This window comes from Eretmochelys imbricata, chromosome 22 (genome assembly GCF_965152235.1).
Source record: "Eretmochelys imbricata isolate rEreImb1 chromosome 22, rEreImb1.hap1, whole genome shotgun sequence".
Classification (NCBI taxonomy): domain Eukaryota; kingdom Metazoa; phylum Chordata; order Testudines; family Cheloniidae; genus Eretmochelys; species Eretmochelys imbricata.
In genome coordinates, this window is record NC_135593.1 from 19,067,887 (window position 1) to 19,091,998 (window position 24,112).

General features: G+C 44.1%; 1 protein-coding gene across 12 annotated transcripts in view; it reads right to left on the reverse strand.

The window, feature by feature from the left end:
• SIK3 (SIK family kinase 3) overlaps window positions 1–21,398 on the reverse strand; it is a 152,679-nt gene extending 131,281 nt beyond the window's left edge. For 9 of the 12 annotated variants that reach the window (XR_013348610.1, XR_013348611.1, XM_077839982.1 and 6 more), the window contains exon 1: window positions 21,279–21,398. The gene's annotated coding sequence lies outside the window, so the exon portion shown is untranslated. The remainder of the gene's footprint in view (window positions 1–21,278) is intronic. The other 3 variants (XM_077839981.1, XM_077839979.1, XM_077839975.1) reach the window with 3 other exon arrangements.
• Between the last annotated feature and the right edge of the window lie 2,714 nt (window positions 21,399–24,112).

Below are 24,112 nucleotides of genomic sequence, written 5' to 3' on the forward strand. Positions count from 1 at the left end.
TGGTCCTTCCAGAACAGACTTGAAGCATGCTGTGGAAACTTACACAGCCACTGAGTGGGCCATACTTGGTCTTTAAGTAAACAGAAGACTACTCCACAGCTGTTGATCCACCACCTTTTGTATCAGTAAACATTCAGTACAGACATAGCTGTACTCAAATCATAAGCGTAATGAGCAGCCATAGGCATAAACAGAGGCTCCCACTGTACATTTATCTAGATGGGATGGGCCAGCCACTACTAGTAAAAGGCAGCCAGTAAATATCAGCCTGATAGGCACTAAATCAGCCTCCACGGCCTTCATCCATTGAAAACATTACTGTGCAATGTCCTCACCAAATATATAGGAAGAAATTCAGACTTCAGTCCAAGCACATAGGCCTGTATAGACACCCCATTAGTTTACTTTTTAAAAACGTGCACACACCACAATGCAAGGATCAAGGAACTATTAAGACAATCGCTACCTCATCCATTGCTTGCATTCTTGCTTTGGTTGTTCCCTTATCACCTAAACTTCTTGTCTAAATAGACTGTGAGCCCCTAACAGAATCTGTCGTCCTGTCTCAAGTGCCATCAGCCCTATAGATTTCTCATGGCCGCATAAAAGCTCAGCTAAAGATGTTCCCTACTCCTGTTGATTCATCTTTTGTCATCCTTGTCCCGTCACTTCTTCCTCAACCCCTTAGTCCATAAGGGAACCATCCAAGAGGTAAATTCACAAGAGAGTAAACTACAAAATAGTTATGTTTGAGGACTAGGAATCCCCGCAACTATGAAAGAGAGCTCCCATATGAAGCTAGAGCCTGTGACAGAATGAGCACAAGAGAAAAAGCTAGTGAGATTACATCACTTTGAAACCCAAAGATGGAACGCGAGCTGTAACTAGTGCCCATTTTCAAGCGGGAGGGTAGTTTTTAGTTGGGCATGACTAATGCTCAACATCACCCCAGTCTGCATCAGCACAGGATACCCAACTAGACGGACTGCTAATTAGATGAAATTCCCACATTCCTATTTTACTTTCCAAAAGGCAGTTTGTATACTTCACTGACAGTTTCCCCATTTAGCGTGTTGCCAGCTATGGCAATCTTTTGGTGGTTGTTGTTTAAGAGTCTGGCCCTTTTGTTTCTTAAAGCTCCAGCTCTGGGAGTCATGTAAATACATCAGAATTTTAGCTTTCATGGGTGGGGGGAGGGGGGGAAATCGCCTTTCAAGCTTTTTCCCCCACTTACCAGAAGGGCTAGAAAGTGTGACCCAACTGCACCCTAACTGTTCAGAAACCAAAGAAAATGAACCCAAAATGGTTTAAAATCTCAATTGTTGCATGGCCTGACTCGTGCTTTTTTAGTATTTAGGGTTGACAATACTGAAAGCCCAACATGCCCCAACACTTGGACTCAGGCTACTGTGCCTACAGACCAAGGACCGTATCAACATTTATGCAGATTTGTCTCTAAAGATGTGCTGCCCTTTCTTTTTGCCTCTTTCCAACTGAACATTTTTTCACTACAAGTTTACACAAGGTTTAGGTTCATCACCAGAGAACCTTTGATATTAGCGATCAGACTGGTTAGATCTAGTCCTGTCCTCTCTACTCCCCTGCTGGAAGAGAGAAGATTTCACAGATCTATACACACACACACACACACACACACACACAGGATCACCTATTTCATAATCTCTGGGCATCCTCAAGGTAACTGAAATACCCATGTCCAAATAACATTGGCATAATGAACAATAATCCTGCTGCACTCTAGTTATTGCATATTTGAATCCAAGGTGAGTGGAGGTTGCAGTGGCCTTGGGTTGACACTAGCATCTTACAAGAAGCCCAACACAGTGGCTAGCTTCATGCTTAGACCGGCATATGCTCTAGGGATATGCATGCACTAGGATCTCCAAGATAAACATTGTGATAGCCAGCAAAGGCAAGGCATAACACCCAAGAGGACATGGAGGAACGCACTAAAATAAACCATCTAAAAACAGAAGTATATGGGCCCATACATTGTACTCTGCTACTTGCTGGCCCTGTTACTATATGATGTATTAACAAGCCAACTCACTCTCACAGGCACAAAAAGCAAGAGAGGTGAAAGATTTTTATTTTAACAGCACCCATTGTCATCTGCTAGTCAGTTCTGCTTCAACCTCTACACAGTAAGGTGTGTTTGGGAGGGGGTATAAGAGAAGTCAGGGTAATATAATAATACTGCAAGACAGTCACACAAAGAGATTATGGATGAACAGAAGCATGAGTTTCACTTAGAGTTGTAACAATTTTGTACCTCATGAGACAATATTGCCTAACTAGTCTAGATTAATTTTGCCACATGTGGACCACTGAGGGTAGTCCTACTTGTGCAACTTTAAAATCTAAAACAATGAACTTTAAGTGTCACCCAACTTACTTTGGTTTAGTGACATTAACGTGCATTTCATAATGTTTTGAGAAACTGAGTTTTATTAATCTGTTTAAGATATGATGGACAGCAGCTTTTGAATTAACAGCAAGTAGCTGTCCTACACTGGATGGTTTCTGAAGATACATCATAAACTAGGGCATGTATACACTACAGCCCTCAGATGACCTATGTTAGGTTGACTTACAGCCAACGCAGTAATTACTGTGGTGGCTGATGTCCACACTATCCTCCTACTGTCAGTAGTGTGCATCCTTAACAGGAGCACTTCCACCAACTGAAAGGGACAGTATGGGGGGTGTTGAGAGACAGGGCTCTCAGCTCTGCGCAGCTCCCTGCCAGGAGCCCAGCTACTCCCCTGGGCTCTCGGCTTCCTGGTCCCAGCCGGGAGCAGCCACCTGGGCTTCTCGGCTCCCTCACTGGGGAGCCTCCAAGCAGCAACCCGACTGGGAGCGGGGAGCCGGGGCAGCCAGTCCCTAGCTGCCCTGCTCTCTTGTCAATTTCACAGCTCCAGTATAGAGTTGTGAAAGTGACAAGACTGCCAACAGCAGATGTAAGTAAGGCAGTATCTACACAGACACTGTCTCACCCTAACTACACAGACATAACTCCACCTCCACAAGAGGTGGAGTGCTTATGTTGGTGTAGTAGGGCGCTTATATCAGCAGGACAAAGCTGCAGTGTGTACCCTGACGTAACTAGGTCAACGTAAGCTGCCTTACATCAATTTTATTGTGTAGTGTAGACCAGGCCTGAGTCTCAACTGAGGTAAGAAAATTCTGAAATAAATTACATCAATTTGAAAAATCTATGAATTACCACTCAGTTACGTCTAAGTTTAATCAGCATCTCCCACTAACAACACAGCTTTCTGAGAACATGAATAAGTCACATATGAAATCAAATGAATCCCCATTCCCCTCCCCCACTACTTTGGTTCCTAGCATTGCTCTGCATTTTATGTACCCACAGAAAGCAATTGGGAGTTTGAGGTCCCAAAGGAATACTAGTTTGGAACCTTGGGTCAGGATTTTTTCTAGTTAAATTAATCCCTAAGGCAAAAATCTCAACCACACCAAGTCAGTGTTTAGATCAGCATCTCTGCCCTCCTACTTACTAATGGTTCTATTAATAGTGGGTTTATAACTAGGTTACAGCATTGAAATTAAGCATTCTTCAATCATTCTAATGCAAAACTAAGGTTTCCTTCTTTCCAACACAAGGAGGAATGATACCATGAACTGCATGCATGTTCAGATATTCAGTATTTTTCTTTATAAGGCTCCAAAACACAGTTAGTCCAAGTAACTTCTCCCTCTGCCTCCGACACCCTTTGAATTAATCAGACAAAAAAGTTAGTTCAATGTAAAGCAAATGATCCAGCATTACACCAGCTCCAATACTTAAGCTTCTAAAATTTCAAGTTCCACTGTTAATAAAATAGAAAGCATTTTACTGTTTACCTTATTTCCAAGTGCTTTTTTTAAAAAAAAAGCATATGGCAAAGTTAAGCTTTTATACATGCCAGGTGTCTACGCACCATCTCCTGTTTAGACAAGAGTACTTGCTCCCATGACTATTTTAATAATGACTCATTCCAACAAGCCAGGGCACCCTGCTAGACCACACCCCAAGCTGCTGACTTAAGAGTTTGTGATGCAAGCCTGTTAGGAAACAGTGTTTCCCTCTTGAACGCCAAGAGGCACAGAGCTGGTCATTCGAGGCGTTGTTGTACCTAGGCTGTTCTGGCCACAAGAAGAGTCCTGCTATTTTATGTAACTCAGAATAGTTTTAAGAGAATTTTTCATGCAAGTAAATGTTTAACACAGACCATTATACACCAGTAATTTAAGTCTAGCATCAAGAGCCAGGACAATGTCTGCACAGAAAGATCTATATGAGCTTTAAATGAACTACACTGTTAAACAGAGGCTAAAAGTTTTGGGGGTTTTTTTGTTTGTTTACAAACTAAACTGGTAGCACAGAGGTCTAATAGGAAGATTCCAGTTCAATCGTCAATAGCTGCAATAGCGACCTGGAGGGTAAACTTAGAAAGAAAACAGATAGGCTAAGTTGATTACAAAATATTCCAGTTTTTATTCAATATTGCTCAAACTGTTTTGATCTTTAATATTTGTGTTTCACAAAGTCAAACCCTGATTGAAATGTCTTTGTTCATCCTCCAAAGGACTTGTGATATGCCATGTGCAGCTCCATCATGCCTCTTAATTCCACCCGTTTGTAGTTATTCCTGAAACTACAACAGTATCTGTTTCAGAACATAAGCCTGCATAAGCCTCCAGAAAGCCTTTCCAGTGGAACCATTCCAATGAATTCCACTTTTGTTCCATGAAGCATATGAGAGAGTCAGAGTCCATGACAAGTGCTAGCAATAATTGCTGTGTCAGTTTCCACCTCTGCCTGGAAAGAGCAACACCTGTAACTATCTGTAAACTATAATCCATTTAATACTCTGCTTAAATATGAAGAAAACAAACTCTTGAATAAGAGCATCATACGAACATCAATTAGGAAACTCCTGCTCCAAGGTCTGCAGAGTACATATAGTGAGTTTCAGCATGACCCTCAAAAATGGCAAGTAGAATTTCATGAATGATTTAAGAATTGCTAATGAATACTTCACATTGCAAGGTCATTGATTGTCCTTTAAGAAGTGAGTATCTAGGTATGTTTGAAGGTAACAATAGGTAGTACATGACAAGATTCTATCACCTACTAGAGTGTGATATCAGTGTCACCATGTTCTCCTTGTAGTCTGTTGCTGATTGCAAGACCAGTAAATACTACAATAGATTAAACCTCTAATAATCGCATTAGTACCTTAGCTCAAAGTTATTCACAATTTTTTAGTGAGAGTAATTTAATTATGCCCATCATTACAGAGGACTAGATAATCAAGCACCTGGCACTCTGCTGCATGAACTGTAGAACTAGTTAGGCAATATTGCCTCTCATGTGGTACAAAACCGTGTAAACAAGAGTTGATTGGCTTGCAGCATATGAAGATTGCTAAACAGTTATAACTCTAAGCAAAAATCCATGATGCTGTTCATCCCTGATCTCCTTGTGTGACTCTCTTGCAGCGTATTTTACCAGCCTGGAGATCACAATACTGAAAATTTACCTATTAGATGGAGCTGAATCACTAACAGTGTTACTGTTACTCATACTCTGTTATTTAGAAACAATCATGATGATCAGGTCAGTATTTTGAAGAGGGATTTGGAGATTTTAATACTTAAATCCATTGTAATTTTAAAAAAATAACCCAGATGTTTTGCAAAGGTCAGAGCCAATCAGCAGAATTCACTTTTAATCTCAACTTGCCAAAGTGCGAGGCTGCCTTATTAATCCTTTAATAGCAAGGCACATTTACTTGTCCAGGAAGCATTAAAGGAGTCTTGTTTGCAAGTGGGATGTTTGCAACTCATGCAAGAGTTTCAGAGGCAGACTATTTCTGCACATCTTCAAAAGGTCTCCATCTTGCCATGCACATGTTTGACCTGCTTTCCTCTCATCCTGCTGTCAGGCTGTACACTTGGCTCAGAGACTGTTGCCATGGTGAAAGCTCTGACACATTGACTTAGTTTTCTCACAGATTTCCTGCAGTACTGAGTGCTACTGAAGTACAGCACCTCATTGTAGATCACTAGGGTATAGATGCACAAGAATTCTCAAGGTCAGATGTGACTTATCCATATGCTCTTTTCCAGCACCTTCCATTTCCACACTGTGGGAGCTGTAGTCCCAGCTACACCAATTAATGTCACAATTTGTCCTGTCTACATTAGGATTTTACATGAGTCATCTCTCTCATTGCAAAAACGCTCATTTTTCCTAGCACTGACATGGCCGTGGGCTTTTGAAAATTTTACCCTGCATCCTTAAGTTAAAGGTGGCTGGTTTGCAAATGAATGTATTCACTCGGGCAGTCACTAGAAGTGTTTGACCACCCTACAGAGCTGCTGCAAGGCCTCCTTCTTCAAGCATTTTGGAGCGGTTGGGAGGCAGGCTGGCTACAATTGTGATCAATGATTGAATAAAATACCCAAGAAGAGGCGAGAAGTTCATTATCCGAGTCTAATCTTTTAACAGTTTACTTTTCATGAGGTGCCCAGACCACTTGAAAGGTGCTTGAAATAAATCTGAGGTCTAGAACCAATTTGAAGAGTCCCTCAAAAGAATTTCCTTTCATGGTTGTGTATAAAAGTCAAGAAAAACCTATGTCTATTTTATAAAGGAAAAAAGGAAAAATCTTCACTGGGCTTTTTAGCAGGAAATGAAATACAAAGTTTTGCCTACTTTGGAATGAAAATAATTTATATCTGACCTCCTGATTTTGAGTGCAACACTAATAATTCAACTCTTGCTGCTGACCTCTCAAACCTCAGAAGCTGAGAGTCCCCTGCTATCATGCACGTTTTTATATCATCTCTTCACTCAAGTGGACACAGTAGGAGACATGCAAGATCCCTGACCACGGAAACAAAGCAGGATTTTTGTGAATTTTGATCCTTTGTTCACAATTAGAGGACTGCATGTTGCCACAAAGTGAGCAGTAACTTTAGGCCTACCATCCTTCAGTGCACTTTTAACAAAAGGCACTAGCAGCTGTCTCCTACTCCTTCTTATGGAGACCCTCCCCAGTTCAGTGGGCAACTTTAGTAAATCCCTTAGACTTGCTCAATCTATTTCAAGAGAAAGGGCTTAGCATGTTATGACCAGGCAACTCTGTCCTGAGGAAAACCAGACAGTATTTGCAGAGGACATTTTTTTTTTTTTTTTTTTTTTTTGCCTACCCACCTTTGTTTTAAACAGCTCTGAAGACTGAGTTGGAGTTTTCAGATATTGGCAGGATAATTTATAAAATTGGTGTAGTGCATGCTCTGATTTATCCTTCACATTTTTCCAGGTGGTTTTGGTTGTTTAGAGTTGAGCACATCGGTGGGGAGAGTGGTGAACACGTACGAGTCTTTACTGCAACCACAATAAAGTTAAGATGAACAATCAGCATACTTCCCTGAGACAGTTGCCATTTTGAGTACATTTCATTTGTTTTCCCAGGTCTCCCCTAAAAGATATTTAAAGAGAGTGAGTAATTTGTTATTCATTTAATTCATTACACACTATCACATGGGCATCCAGAGCAGGTCTGAAAGGTTAGTGGCTATAATCTCCAGTCCTAGAATATCTCCCCTAAACAGTGATGTTTTCCATTCAGCTAAACTAGGGCACTTCCCAATCTCCACCTATGGGTCACTTCTCTTTATACTCCATTGGCCCAATAAGTGAAACTGACAACCAGTTTTATCCCCTGAACCCAACTGGAATAAGCAGCACATTTACAACTAACACAATTGAAAAAGTGAGGTTACATGCAGGTTACATGTCTGGCAAATGACTAACTGCAGCTGAGTGGGAAAATACCTACATTCAGACTTCACTATGCTTTTAACTATGAATTGGTATTCTTAGCTAAACTAAAAAAAATTAATGTTCTGTTCTGACTGAACAAAAGTTTCCCCATATAAAAGTCAGCCAGTGTGGGAGAAGGTACACCCCCTGCTTCTCTGCAAGGGCAAGGGTTTCTCCAGAGGACATAGAACACCCAAACAGCAGGGAACGTTATATAGGTAACTATTACTTTAATTCCCGACATCAATTTGGTATGATTGGAAGTAAATTACTAGCAGCTGAATTAACTGGCAGAGAACAGAAAGTCAAAGATTTATCTGAAACACCCAAAGGAGCTCTTGTGAAAAAACCCTTGAAGTCAAAGATTAAATCTGCACTGAGAATCAGCAATGAACTTGACTTTTCAAACCATGATCTCACTGGCAACCAATAAATTGCTATATATTAGTGACAACTGGCTAGTTCAAACAGAATGTTTGAGATGCAACAAGCAGGCTCTGTGCACGGCTAATAATGGATTTCACTATAGCCACTGGTCATAACAGACTTGCATTTGTATGAAATTTGTTTATTAGTGCAGAGTAAAATGGCACAGTGTGTACTAACTAAACTTACAGGAAAAGATCTACCACCTCAAAATAGCTACAGGCAGTTGTTACCAGCCTCAGGAAGCAAGAAACCAAGGTCCAATTTGAAATGTACCGCAGAAGAACGCTATTCTGTTCATGTCACCTTGTTATGACAAGATAACCCAATCTAACTCAAGTGGTATTTTATCCATTCAGTTTTGATCTAGGAAAGGCCAATATGATTCTTTATAGCAGCCCTATGAGTGTCAGCATACTATTTGGCAAGTGTGAAAAAGCTTATTTGAATTCAGTAATGTCTCTAGCTACTCAAGTCCAGGAGATTGCATGCCTACCACCAAGGCCACTATTTATCGGGGACACTCCAGGCTAGATGATAGCCGCCTGCAAGATTCTAGTGCAAGGATATCCTTCAAGCGTAGTATCTTAAGAGAAAAAATGAAGTGCTGAGACCAAGACTTTTTACCCTTCGTTAGTTAACGCCACTGCGTTGGACTTAACGTTGAGATAATCTAAAATTTAAGTGCACACAGAACTATGCAGCTACAGTAACTGGCCAAAAGTAGATATTTGTCTAGAGCAAAGGCACTTAAGGACACAAATTAGAGATCAGTGCCCCACTGTACAAAGCACAGAAATAAAGACAGTCCCTGCCCCAGAGAGCTTAACTGATCAGTCTCACACTACATACCTGCAAGCCTTTAGACTTAAAGCAAAAGTCTGTTCAGATACTGTGCATCTCTTTTTCACTGATAAAAACAGCCACAAATAAGAATCCACTGCAATTTAGCATATTATCTTATGAGATTTTTATACTTAGCCATAAGTACACAGAGCTAACAGGATCTTCATTTGTAAGCTTATTCCTTCAAAGCCTGTTGAAGACTTAACTAATTTACTTAGTTTCAGGTGAAATTTGAGTTTTGGTGTTTCCAATTCAGCTGCTTTTGGCAGTCTATTGAGAAGTTTAAGACTAAATATATTGCCATCTCTAGAGGTACCACAAACACACATAGAAAATAGCTGATGAGACCGAACAGGATTCCAGTGAACCTAGTTCCTCAAAAGCTGATGAGAGGGGAGAAAATTTGGAAGCATTTCTGTCTAGAAGACTGCCATGTTTTTTTTTGCATCACTGAACTCTATTGACAATCCTTTGCCAGTCACACGCACAATGAAAATGTTACTGTTCCTTCAATGCTGCTCGCTGTTATACCAATTGCCAACACTACATCACACAGAGTTCTCAAGGAATATGAATGAAAGACAAAACCAGACAGTTCAGTATTTAAACACCCTAATAGGACAGAATGAAGAGAAACTGTACTAAACAATGGGGAACATTAATGCAGGAAAATGGTTTTACAGGAGATTTCCTACATAACTGCATAACCTTTAGAAATGTTATAGAGCTACTGACATGTTTAAGTCTGGTACAAACAGGGGCTAAGCATGCTAGGAAAAACAGATATCTGAAGGGGACATGAAGCACTAGATAGTATAGGGCTGTTTGTGTGGAAGTGTAAATATGTACACAGAAGGTAACGCTCAAGTCTCAAAACTCATATTTTAATGGAGGCACCTTGGTACAATTTTTCAACCCCAGTCTTATTCCCATTAATATCAAGTTATGTGTTTCCCTAAATGAACATGGACAATTGTTGAGGCCTGGCTTTGTCAAATCACTTTAGCCCTAGCTTCAGTTTCTCAGTTGCATACTGGCATCCTATGCAAATTTTCACCCTCTTCCCCCTCAATCCCATCTCCAAAATCTGATAAATCCACACAATGTACTAGAATTACATCAGGTGCTTTAAAAAACTGAAGGAAAAGCTTCCAAGTGGTAAACCATATACAAAGACAGCAAACAACAGAGATTCAAATGTATGGCGAAGAGACCAATTATATCAACTGTTAGTAGCCAAGATGCTTTCGGTTGTATAATATCAAAATAAGAGACTACCTAGAATGGCTCAGAGCAGTAAGATCCGTCATTTACAAATCAGTTGACTCATCCCCAGATTGGATCCCATGAACTTCTTCCATTGTTTTTAAACAGTTCTACAAAAGCTAACTCTCAGACCTTGAAGCTGTCAAGATAATTTGTCACTGAAATGTTATTTCTCATCATGTGCATGCATATGTTTATTACAGTAGGGATTCTTAGCAATTCTTGGCTCCCAGCTTTTTTGTGGGGTGGCTTTAAATCAGTGAAGCATTTGGTGCTGAAGATAAATTGCACAGATTTTTGAACCCAAAGCAGGTAAGTCACTCTGAGCCAACCACACTTAATGGTGCTTTTTATGCACTGTGGTGGTGTGATACTGGTGAACAAGTATATCTAGGATTTTGGTTCCAAATCTTGTTGATCAAAAATATAAAGCGATAGTCACCCTATCTGCATACCTAAGATTGCCAATTAGTTACCATGGCTACCAGGAGCTTGGTTTTGAATTCAAGAACTATCATCTCACAGAAGCAGGCAGCAGCGCTACCTAGCCCTGGCTTAAGTTCAGACTAGCCATTTCCTCAGTTTCCCTCCTTGTGCACTCCCATGTCTTTGACATGCTTGACATATAAGCCCTTCTTGGGATCTGGGTTTATTAACAAAGTTCAAAAGGAAACACAAACTCACCCCAGACTTCCTAGCTGGCTCACAACTTTTGATGCAAAGTTCTTGTCCCATTCCTACTGAGACTTTCCTTTCCACGCTTCATCCTTACTAGCCAACTCCTACTCCCTGCCAGCTGGCACCCGCAGGTCCTCTGCCTGAGAGCTAAAGCAAAAACAGCACTGTCCCATCCTGCTTGGCCAGAAGAATGGAGATCTTAAGATGCCGGGCATATTATCAGCAGAGAGAGAGCACCTCAGTCCTTAGTGCCTGCCCTCTCCTGTGACAATAAAAGGATTTTAGACAAAAATTAGTGCCACAGCATTCTTCTCAGAACAGCAAAGCTGAACACTAGATCCAGAATTGCTGGATTAGGAAAAAGTTAACAGCTTTCCAATTAAATTTTAAATTGGATATTACCACAGTACCATATACTGGATTACAGCTGGCTGAGCAAGTATGTGGCTGATCTACTAATAATTCCCAGCACGAATTTTCATTACAGAATACATAAAGCTGCTGGAGAAAGTTCCAATAGTAAAAGTGAAGTATGCATGCTGTATGTTAGTGTTAAAAGTTTTTCAATTCAACAGTATTTGGCTACTCTACCCTAGTACAGTAATGTCTCAATGGAGAGCCCATAGCCATATATTGGTTCCTTGGCTCATTTCAATCAATCCAGGCTGTCCTGGGATATCCTGTCCATCCTCACTGATTAGTACTGACTAGTGAAGTGAAACCATTTCTTCCCCCACTTCCCCAAGATGCAGCCAACTTTGTGCTATATTTGAGCACAAACTGTGTCAATTCCATCAGGTGTGGGAGTTTGTGTGTTTGTATGATTTGACTATGAAATTTAGCTGAGGCCACATAATTCCCTTTGATGGACATTGGATAGAATGAGAGGTTTCGCCTCAAGTATAGAGACACAGGAGTCAATTACCAGAAATATGCCAATGACTAATAATGAATCATAGTCCTTCAGGGGTTTCTTCACTTGAGTGTTAATGCAGCATATTAATCCCCTAGACTGGCATGGAGGCCTAGTCTGAAATCCATGGCACTTGTCTATTAACTAGATCATTTTAAAACTCTCTCCAGTTAAACCAGTGCTAACTTCTAATGTGGATACTCATAATCAATTTAACCCTTGCTTATGTTAATTCATACGAAGTTGGTGTCGCTGAACTGACATAAGCAAGGGTTAAACTGATTTTGAGTATCCACATTAGAAGTTTGCACTGGTTTAACGGAAGAGTTTTAAAAATCATTTAGTTAAACCACTTTTTCATACAGACAAGACCTAAGCACATCAGTGGCAATTTTATCTCTGTGGTACAGAAACTTGTGATTTTTAACATCAATGATTTTGGGAGCACTGAAGTCACACCAAGCTCTACGCAGTGTTCATTCTGGATGAATGAGCAGGCATTCTGTAAGAGCAATTAAGAAGAGAATGCTGTTTAGAATGATGTCCCCACACTCCAAGCTTTCACTGATGAGTTGGACAAATTTAACACTATCAGCTCTACTACATGGTTTCACCACTGTCTCCAGCCTGAGTTGCAGGAGCAATCTTTAGGGATGGGGAAGGGAAAAGGGGTTCTGTCTCCATGACACCTCAGACACTACTAATTAGTTATTTAGTTCTATCTAGAAGACTAGAGATGGCAAAAAAAAATTGTGATAATTAGGAGGCAGTAAGTGACACTTGTCAACTTGCTACAGTTCCTACAATCAAGTCAAGACACTAGTGAAAAGAATTTCACTGCCTTCTGTGATTTATCTGCCCAGTGAGAATTCTAATCAGAGTTCTGACATGCTAACACTTGGGTGACGGGGCTTACCAAATATGCTTAAGCGGTCTCGCTAAATTTTTCTTTGCTGCAGATAGTAAATTTAGTTTTTTCATGATTTTGGCAAGGATAAGAGAAGAGGGGAGTGTTTGGGCTAGCAAGTTTACAGGAGAGTTGTACAAAGTTGCAGTACTGTGTGTGTTTTCTTGCTGTTAGAGATTTTTTCACAGATTCTCACAGTCTAATCTTCCCTTAAAAAGTTGGTATTTACACAGGTACTTCCTATTAGTGCTATTCCTCCACCATGAGGCAGGAGTCCTAAAGACCCTACGTCATATCTGTGCCACTAGGGAGAAGACAAAAAACAATACTGCCACTTAGCCCCGTACTAAGAAGGAAGACACTAGCCCATTAGGACACTAGTTACCACAGTACCTGCTTTTCTTCCTCAGGGAGGCTATTTTTGTACCTAGCCTATGAAATAGAACTTTGATCGTCACTTATTCTCTTTACACACTCAGCCTTCCTGCCTCTTGGCACACAGCTCCAAAGCCTCAACAGAATAAGCAATGAAATGCTGGGTTACTTTAAGGCAAAAAAAGTCAAAACTACAAATGCCTAGTAGGGAAATGCCTTCAATGAAAACATGATAGTCTAAGAGAACCCCTCACCCCAAATCTTCTGTTCCTTTTCAGCAAAGCTCATCCACACAGCTAGGACACAGGTGTTTTATAAGATGGGAAGGGAATGCCTTAAGGGTAACAAGTAAACAAAACATATCCTTGCCTAACAATTGGCCAGTGACAAGCTGGGAGAGCAGACTGCCTGAAAGCCATGCCTGAGTAGACTATTATCCCCTCCAAAAAATGCTAAGCAAGCACTAGGTTCTTTAGCCAAAGAGGCCAATTCATCAAATTCAAAATGAGAATGTTAAAGCCCTATCAGCTGGTAATGATACACAAATCCTGTTCTCAAGGTCTTCAGTGTAAGCTGTCACCATGACAGAGCCTGCTACACAGGGTCTCATGCTCAACAGTGTATATGCATTAATCTATTGGCTATTTGTAAATTCCTTCGTACAGCTCAGAAATATATAGTGAAATGCTAGATGCCATCAATTCAGTATGCAATCAGTAGGCACTATCTACATTACATTTAACACATCTCTCTCTCTCTCACACACACACACACCCTACTGGTGTCCAGGAAGAGAGCACTAGTAGTTGTCAATGGAAGTGAAGAACAGTAAATATGCTGGACCAGAAGACCCTTTCCTTCTCTTAGGAATTCACTAAGCCTGGCTATTCAATGGCTGAAATACAGTGGCTCTTTTGGAACATATAAGCAGCAAGATCAGCACCATGTGAGTAACATTATACTGCGTGCCAGAGGAATTATTTGTGATTCACAATTAATCAGGGTTTCTTATGTTTGAAAGAAAAAAGCAGGAGAAAAAATGTGTACTAATGGATATTGATGAAAGGGAAAGTGACTATCAAGGTTACCATATTAGCTGCTCACATAGTTCATTATGAAGCTGATGGCAAGAGTATTAACCTGTTTCTGTTCGAGAAGATTCAGAGCAATGGTGAATCACAGCATATTGAACCCAGTATAACACCCCTCCATGATCAGAACATTAGGAGTGCTCTGAGCAGAAGCTTTGGGGTTACCACATGGCCACATGCCTTATGGACATGCTCAAGATGGGGAACAACTGGGTTGAGCATGGAGCACTCTTCACTCCTCAGCACTAGCCCGTCTGGGAGCAGCTTTACTTTCTACCTTTTACGGAAAACAAGAATCCAGGCAAGAATCACTGTGGCTCCCTGAGCCTTTCGCATGCCGGAGCTACAGTGCCATAGTCACGGAACCAAGCCCTTTCCATGGCAGCCCGCTCCCACTGCCAGCTAAGTCAGCCAACCAGTTCTCATACTGCGTTTTAAGTGCTGTGGACCCACTTCTGTCTGAATTCAATGCCAGATTAATTTCTTTGCCTCAAAGTTACTCATGTATAGGTCTAAGCCTAGAATCTAATTAAGCTATATCTTTAATAGGCTACAAAGGAAGGAAAATGTTATTTCTATTGCAGATATTTGACAGGCATTCCAGTTCAACAATGAGGGGCATCTCAGAAGTAAACAGAAGAATGGACACATCAGTTCACCACTAGCGTTTCCACTAGTCTCCCAGCTTCTGTACCTGAAATAGCAGGTCTATGTCATGCCAAGGAGTTAAATTTACCTTGCAACCACCATATTTGTATGTCAGATCAAATTTTTTTTTTTTTTATGGAAAACATGAAACTTCTGTACTCTAGGTAAACAATGCTTGAATGAGTAATACTTTTACCTAAAAGAGTCAGACCTGCTCTGGGCTCTGCATGTTATCTAGTTCTATGAACCCAAGAATATACATATTTGGCTGGCAGGAAGACAGTATGGTCTAGCAGATCAAGCACTTGACTGGAAGCCAGAACTCCTGACACTGAGTCCTTCTGTGGCCTTGGACAAGCCACTTATCCCATGTTGGGGGCAACTGAGGCAAAGTTTAACACCTAACTCTCACTGATGATTGAAAACCCCAGTAAGTGCATCACAATGGGTTGTGAACTCATGGTAACATCTCAGTTTACAGAGAGGGCTTGACCTACATAGTGATGTGTTCCTTGTTAAAAACAAAAAACTAAAGCACAAAAACAAAAAGTCAGAAACTGCTCAAAAGCCTTTGGAAAGGCATGTAGTTATATGTCCTCACAGCAGAGCTGGAGTAGATCACTGCATGCTGCAGCTGACAAAAAGGAGCAAAAGAGGTGCAAAGAGCTTTCAGGACTGTAACGTCTCTGCTGTTGTGAAGACAGATTTTAAAATAATACACTAAGCTTTACAACACTATCCAGAATATGAGGAAAGGTGAAGGTAGATGTGCCACAGTATATGCAGTCATCTCTATCAGCAAACACCATTCAACTCTTATGAAAGAACATGGCATTGGAAAAAACTCCAGTGTCTGACCAGAGTCAGAATACTAATAAAGTCACTTGGATGATTTATAAATGGAAATTGTGCAGCGAACAATCCATTCAATAGGTCACTTGGAGGATTTTTAAAACAAAAAACAAAGACTGATTCTTGTGAAACACCAGAACACTGACAGAGGAAGGGAGGACAGGAGGCAGGAAACAGAAATGGAGAGATGTAGCAAGATATCCTGCAGGTGCCCAATTAATCCTAGTCGGGGAAATAACTCCAGTTCCTGTCCAGCCATCAGAATAGCTCTGTTTTACCGCATACTAGATTCCAAGTTTGCATAACAGGGCCTGAAAGTAAGTTGCTGGCTTAGTTAATATATAAACTGTCAAGCTATGCCTTTTTATTTAGTTAATTCCTGTAGGGATAATTATGACCCCAAGCATCCTGCCCTTTAGGATGATATGGTTCCTTTCACAAGTGTCCCCAACATTACTGACCCATATTTAAGTTGTGAAATTCAGTTGTGTAAACTACAGTCTTGTGTCAGCAAGACATACCAGACCATTATTATGAAGTATACAGAACGTGGGAACATACTAGCTATGTAAATAAAGATATGTCCTAGTCAGTTTCAAAATGGCTACGAATTATAATACTCAACCTAAGTCAGTGGTTCTCAACAAGCGGTACGTGTACCCTGGAGCGTACCGCAGACGTCTTCCAAGGGGTACATCAACTCAGCTAGATATTTGCCTCGTTTTACAACAGGCTACATAAAAAGTACGAGGGAAGTCAGTACAAACTAAAATTTCATACAGACAATGACTTGTTTATACTGCTCTATATACTGAAATGTAAGTACAATATTTATATTCCAATTGATTTATTTTATAATTATATAGTACAAATGAGAGTCAGCTATTATTCAGTAATAGTGTGCTGTGTCACTTTTGTATTTTTATGTCTGATTTTGGAAGCAAGTACTGTAGTTTGTAAGTGAGGTGGAGCCTGGGGGTACGGAAGACAAATCAGATTCCTGAAAGGGGTACAGTAGCTTGGAAAGGTTGAGCGCCACTGACCTAAGTAATGGGTTATGAGGTTTTTGTTTATTTCTTTTTTCAGGTGGAAAGGGGGATCTACAGTATTTAAATCAAGACATGCCCAGGTGTCACATCAAAGTCATCTGAACTTGTAGAATATCTACACCAGACAGAAAAAGATCTCAGATCAACAGGTAATCTCTAAGTTCACAAAATGGTAAAAAACTTTGAACTGTACCAAGCAGGTTAATCATCATCATTTAAAAGTTATCGACATTTGCTGTGATTACTTTTGGAAGGGCATGGTTCCAGTTTGAGCGTCACTGAAGAATAAAATAAGCTTTTTCCAATGAGAAGTCAGAGCATCAAATTTGTTAAGTAATTTGATTCGGCTGCATTGACTAATTGTACTATGCTCGAGTTTCATTATCAACAATGTTTTAGTTACTTGACTAAATGGGGTGATTTCACAAAGATTCAGTTTAAGTAATTTTCCTTGAGTCAAACAATTCATTACTATGAAGAAAACAAACGCTTCATGGGTTTCATTTTGGAACTTTCAATGCCCTCTTAAACAACGGAGTTTCCATAACACGTTAGCCATTTCCGATTTACTTAATACTGATTCTTCCCAACAACCCCCATCTTTCTGACGGAGTTTGAAATATAGCTTTTTGATTTCCCCCTTGTTTGTACATCACAGTCAGCAATGTCCAAACTACTGACAGCTCCTGAGGACAGCAAGAACAGCATAAGAACAATATTGGGGGAGGACATAGGTCCTACATATGAAGTGATTTTCTTTTCTTTTCCCGCTCTGCTTCTCAGGCAGAGGTGAGTTTTGAAGTGAACTAGCTCTTCAGAACCCAGAGTATCCTGGTGCTGAAGGTTTTCAGTTTCCAGTTAGAGAATGGAAACCTGCTCCACATCTATTGGAGAACCTGAAAGTACATAAGCTGCCACTATAAATTTCTCTCTCTGGATTTAAGGATTGGAAGCATCTAACATCTACCACCATACCATGCAATATATACGTCTCCTATATGGAAGAGGACAATTAAGTTAACCAACTTCAGAATTACAGATGCAAGTGGCACAGGCCTTAACTTAGTGCAATGGCTTTTCATTAGTGGAGATTCAAGTTCAACCCATTCTTAGGTCATAAGTTATATACATTTGGTAGTCTCAATACACGCACTACTGGCCATCTGGTCATAAATAGGCCAGTCAAAGGTTAAGTTTGTGTTCATCTTTTCACTATCTCGCAAGATCTTTAGCCATTCACATGCAATAAACCAACTCACAACCTTCAATATTTCACAACCTTCAGAATTAACAATGCTCAATACAAAGCCTGACTCAGCTAGGAATGCTGAAAACAGGAGCTCAGTTAATAATTGAAGGGCTGATTTCTAATCAAGATGCTCAGTTTTCAGCATTTAAAGCAGCTGAAATGGGAGCATTCCTGCTTCTATCAGCAAAGTTCAGGAAGCTTAGTTATCATCACTGGGCAAGTAACGATCACGCCATAAGTAACAAAAGCTGAAATGCAGGCTAGACTGTAGCATCTTGCAATTAAAGGCAGAGGCATCTCTGAATGTTGTAAATACTACATAGACAAGAGCAGCTAATCCACTACTAAAAGATACTGTCCAGTAGGCATTATATTACTTTAGATTAAACTTTAACAGCCTCTGGGACAAGTCCTACTCAGGCAGATGGGTGTAAATCCAGAATTTAAGAAAATGGAGGCATTAATTTGTAGTTACACCAGTGTCACAACAGAATTTGACTCCTGAAATTTACATGGCAATCAAAAAGTGTGCAAGCCAAAAAACTCTTGACAGGCTGACTTTCCCTTGCTGTCAATTTGCTGATATAATGGACAGGGGCATAGAAAAGATGGTCTGTGGTGGTAAGGACCCACAGCCCTGCTGGACCAGCATGGCCCCTGATTAAGTTTCCATTAGGGTTTTCAGGACACTATGGCTTCTACAGAGGAACCCACAGAGCACTGCACTGTTGCAGCATGTACTGGCATATTCAGCACTAAAATCTGGAAGACAGAGGATGGGGTACTAAAAATGACAATATGATACTTTTATTAGTTGCTGGAATGTGACTTCTGATATGCAAATAAGTGATATATCCATCAGCTAATCTGTACCTCAAAATGACCTGCCTGCATACTGCAAATATTTGGTCAACAAGTCTTTTCTTCCTCTGTTTTATTCTTTACAGTTTATGGGATAGTCCTGGAAGACTCAAACTCTTCTTTAAAAAAATATCTGGGGAAAGATTTGTCTTTAAACTGAAACATAAGTATTGCCCTTTATTAAGTTCGCCAATAACCCCTCCTATCCAAAACAATCAGCTCTTCTTTCAGGTTTATCCATGTGAAATTAATTAAATAAGAGTCAGGATCAAAGCAGTTGCATGGCATTGGATAGTAAAAACTCTTCAGAATGCTATTTTCACTTGTGAGAACCGACAAAAGGTCTGTGGTGAAGAGGATGGCACCAATATCACAAAGACAAGGTGGGTGAGGTAATATCTTTTATTGGACCAACTTCTGTTGGTGAAAGAGACAAACTTTCAAGCTTACACAGAGCTCTTCCTCAGGTAACAGTCATTCTGACTAAACCCAACACGGAGACAATGACAACAGAGTTCAGAATCCACCATCCAATTGGGAAAGAGCATTTTCTGCAGCTTTTTTTGTTACCTGGGGCTGTACCAAAAACTCATATGCTAGATCAGGGGTTCTCAAACTGGGGACCGTGACCCCTCAGGGGGTTGCAAGGTGGTTACTTGGGGGTCACAAGCTATCAGCTCTGTGGGACTGACAGCTCCAAGCCCCCATTACATTAAATGCCCCCCCCCATTTTTAATGTATAAAGGGGGGGGGGTCACATTCAGATGCTTGCTGTATCACTTTAGATAAGCTATTACCAGCAGGAGAGTGGGGTGGTGGGAGATATTTTTTCATGCTTTGTGTGTATAAAAAGATCTTCTACACTTTCCACAGTATGCATCCGATGAAGTGAGCTGTAGCTCACGAAAGCTTATGCTCAAATAAATTGGTTAGTCTCTAAAGTGCCACAAGTGCTCCTTTTCTTTTTGTGTCAAAGGGGTCAACAATACAAAAGCTTTCTATCATCAAGGCCTGAGAATGCTACATCAACAGGTGTTAGCCCTACCCAAGTTGTTCAGAGCAGCAACTTCTTCTAAAGTGGACACAGGGAGGAATGAGGAGCCCAAAATATGTATGACATTCACACAAAACAAGACATTTCACTGGTTGGTGTCAGTGATACAGAGGATCAGGGTCTCACAAAACCTTATACTGAGAAATGCTTTCACTGTTTGTTTGGTGTTTCTTGTTTTGTTTTAAATAAATAGTTTTTGTTTAGGATCTAAACTTCCCCCTGAAAAGTTTGGAATTCAAACAGTGCAGCAAAAGAACCAGAAAGTGAAAGTGACCAATACATTTTCACTATGCAAGATGAACAGGGCAATTAAGAAATGCAGATTGTGAACAAAGCACAGACAGTGAATGATAGAATTTTAGAACCTTTCAGTTCAAGAGTTTTGATTCTCCATCAGCCTGCCCAATCTGATTTTAACCCTTGAGCAAGCCCTTAAAACATAGCCAGGGACATTGTCCATCCCTGCGTTCTGAGCCATATTGCACAAGAGAAACCTCAACGCAAGTGACCAGTTGCACATGGGAGCTACCGCTAACATCGCGCAGGGCTCCTGACACATCCCTGTGCAGCAGCAGTTGCATAAGAACAGTGCAGCACCGCCACTGACCAGGGACACTGAAGCCCAGCAGCTCGCAGGGCACGGCAGGGTCCTGGGGGCCCTGACCCAGCCGCGGGGGAGAGTCACTCCGCCCAGCCGCCTCAGTGGGCCGGGGCAGCGGGGGGCAGCGCGGAGCCAGGGCAAGCGGCTCCTGGTCCAGCTGCGGGAGCTGAAGGCGGAGGCTGCGGAACGGGGAGCTACAGCCCAGGCACGAGCCCCGCTCCGGGCACAGCCCCCCCCGCCCTGGGAGACCGGGGGGGCAGCCCCCGGGGACCCCGTGTGTGGGGCTGGGCACACTGCGCCCCAGGGCATCCCGGGGTGACACCAGCCCCCTGCCGCGGGGGGGCGGGAGGCGGAGCCAGGATCGGACCCCGAAGCCAGCAGCAGGCCGGGGCCCCCTCCGCCCCCGCAGCTGCCCAGCCCCACGCACGACGTGCCGCCCCCGCCGACCTTATCCCCACCCCCCCGGCCCCCAGCCCCCCAACGCTGGCCCAGCCCCCCTGCGCCCAGGCCACCAGCCCAGCCCCCCGGACCGTATCCGCGGCCCCCTCGGCTCCCGCCGCCGGCCCGGGCCCCCCCGCCGGCCCGGGCCCCCCCGCACCTTGGCCCGGGTCACCAGGTGGGTCGCCAGCTTCACCACGGCGAAGTTGCCCTTGCCGATGGTCCGCTCGATCTCGTAGTATCCGATGCGGGCGGGGCCCGGGGGCCGGGGTGGCGGCGGGGCCGGGGGCAGCCGGGGGCCGGGGGCCGGAGGGGGGCCCCCCGCTCCGCCGCTCGCTGCAGCCGCCGCCGCCATCTTGGTACGAGGAGCAGAAAGCCCCCCCCTCCCGGGGCTGCGGCACCGCGTGAGCTCATCGGCCCGGGGGCGGGGCCACCGCTGCCACGGCAACCACCGGGGGCGGGGCCCACTGACGCCAGCAAAGCGGCCGCCGTTTGCTTGCGTCACTCCGAGCGGAGCGCGGCAGTGGCTGGGCTGGGGCGGGGCCTAGAGCGGAGACGCGACGGGGCGCGGGAGGGGGCAATCCCTGGGGGAAGCCCCGCCGGCGAGTGTGGGGAAGCCCCCCCCGTTCCCCCATCTCCGCGGCCAAGCAGGCCCCAGCGCAATAGGGCGGAGCCTCCGCTCTCGCCTCAGGGTCCCTGGGCAACGGAGACCCCCTCCACCCCCAACAGGGACATCCCCGCCCCTTCCCCCCGCACCGGGACCCCCCCAGCTCGGCCCCCCCGTGGGGACATCTCCGCCCCTTCCCCCCCCGCACCGGGACCCCCCTCCCCAACTCGGCCCCCCCGTGGGGACATCTCCGCCCCTTCCGCACCGGGACCCCCCCAGCTCGGCCCCCCCGTGGGGACATCCGCGCCCCTTCCCCCCCCGCACTGGGACCCCCCCGTGGGGACATCCCCGCCCATTCCCCCCCCGGACTGGGACCCCCCCGTGGGGATATCCCCGCCTCTTCCCCCCCCCGCACTGGGACCTCCCCGTGGGGACATCCCCACCCTTTCCCCCCCGCACCGGGACTCCCCCCAGCTCAGCCCCCCCCGTGGGGACATCCGCGCCCCTTCCCCCCCGCACCGGGACCCCCCCCAACTCGGCCCCCCGTGGGGACATCCCTGCCCCTTCCCCCCCGCACCGGGACCCCCCAGCTCGGCCCCCCGTGGGGACATCCCTGCCCCTTCCCCCCCGCACCGGGACCCCCCAGCTCGGCCCCCCGTGGGGACATCCCCGCCCCTTCCCCACCCCGCACCGGGCCCCCCCTTCCCAACTCGGCCCCCCCGTGGGGACAGCCCCGCCCCTACCCCCCCAGCTCGGCCCCCCCGTGGGGACATCCCTGCCCCTTCCCCCCTGCACCGGGACCCCCCCAGCTCGGCCCCCCCGTGGGGACATCCCTGCCCCTTCCCTCCCCACACTGGGACCCCCCCAGCTCAGTGCCCCCTCCAACGGGGATATTCCCTCCCCTTACCCCCTGCACCGGGACACTCCTTCAGGCCCTTCCCCCATACTGGGACCCCCCAGCTCAGCCCCCCCCTCCCAAATGGGGACTCCCCCTGCACTGGGACCACCTCAGCCCCATTGAACTAGGACCCACCCCCCTTCTCCTAAATCTGGGACACCCCCTTTTGGAACTGGGACACACAAAGACCCCCTCACCACCACCCCCAGGATTGGAATCTCCCACCTCTGTGAAAAATGCTGCCCACTCAGGTACCCTGGTGGGTGTGAAAGGGGATGAGTGGAGGAGGATGACCCTACTGCCCAACAGCAGGACAAGGAATTCAGGGACAACTCAATCTGCAGAGCCCAGGGTGTGTAAGGGGACAGGCACTGCAGGTGCAACAGGATCAGAGAAGGAGGCAGCAGCTTTAGGTAACTGGGACCAGAACTGGGGAGTTGCTATCGTCCTACAGGCTGTTTCTCTTTTTACGAGCACCACATATTATGAAAACAGAGAAGGAGGACTTGTGGCACCTTAGAGACCAACCAATTTATTTGAGCATGAGCTTTCGTGAGCTACATCCGATGAAGTGAGCTGTAGCTCACGAAAGCTTATGCGCAAATAAATTGGTTAGTCTCTAAGGTGCCACAAGTCCTCCTGTTCTTTTTGCGAATACAGACTAACACGGCTGTTACTCTGAAACATATTATGAAGGAATTCTATTCTAGTCAGATTGTATCCATCGTGATATCCAAATGCCTTACTAGACATATAACATGTACAGTCAGGAGCGTGCATGTGCACAAGTTTCATGGTACCATTCGGTATGCAACAAGTTACTCCATAGCCAATATGAATCATTGGGTGTGACACTCAACTTCACAATGTTATCGAACACCTGTGAGCCACAGGAACTAACCACAAGAGATGGGACTCAATGGTGAGGTCCAGGAGCCACACCCTTGTAAGAAACTCACCCACTCCCCATCCCAACTTCTGAAAATAGGGAAAATGTTGAGATTCCTACAGTTCATGGACCCTGCTCGGGGCTCCATCTTTCAGTCTTTATCTAGCTGCCGGCTAGAATATACCAATCATCCTCCACCTGTTCCTTATCCTTCCCACCAAGCTACTTGAAAGGAAGTTCTTGACTACTCTACCACTTCCCCTCTATGTTTTTGAGTCTTCTCCCATAAATAGCTCTATCTTCTGCCTCTGGCATTGTCCATAGCTGATCCAACCAACAGCAGCATGAAGCTGATATCATACTTGACAGTTTCTGTGAAGAGTACCTATGAAATTGACCAGCCTAGTTAGTTTCTCTGTAATTGCTTTACTATCATCTCCTTCTCTTTGCAATCAGGCTGCCTTGCAATCATGAGGGCTAGAAACTTACATTTCTGCTGAAGTTGCTGTCTTAGATTCTCATGCTCACCAGTTCCCACTGGTTAGCTCCCCTCTCACAAGAGAAGCCAGCACATACTGGCATATCTCTGGAGACATCTGC